Source organism: Seriola lalandi, unplaced genomic scaffold, assembly GCF_002814215.2.
Source record: "Seriola lalandi dorsalis isolate HSWRI2012SDOR001 ecotype SW California unplaced genomic scaffold, Sedor1 jcf7180002054433, whole genome shotgun sequence".
Classification (NCBI taxonomy): domain Eukaryota; kingdom Metazoa; phylum Chordata; class Actinopteri; order Carangiformes; family Carangidae; genus Seriola; species Seriola lalandi.
The window spans coordinates 55,373-55,810 of record NW_019524986.1 but is presented as its reverse complement, the minus strand read 5'-3'; positions in this window follow the sequence as shown (position 1 = coordinate 55,810).

The following is a 438-nucleotide window of genomic DNA, read 5'->3' as shown; positions in this document are numbered from 1 at the left end:
CCCTACACCAGCCCCGCCCCCTCCTGTGTTCTTCCTGATCCGCTACCTGGTGGTGTTCAGTCCGTACTTCATCTCCACTGGCATCATGGTGTCTTTATATAGACAGAGACCTACAGGTAACACTATCAATCAATCAATCAATGAATCAGTCAAATATAATATAAATAACACTTCCTGTTTTCTGTCCAACCTGCTCTGACTGTAGGAAATCACCTGCCCGTCTCCGTGGTGATGACCCCGCCCAGCCAGGCTGAGCAGGGATTGGATGAGGACTACGATGATGTCATCTCTGATGTCACCACAGAGCATCACTTCTGAGCTGAACTCTGTAAAAGCTTGTTGTGTGAAAGCAGCTGAGTTCATGTCTCTGTTCTCTTCATGTCTTCTTCTCTTCTAATGTTTCTTTCTCCTTGTTTCTCCACCAGTGATGAAATAAAT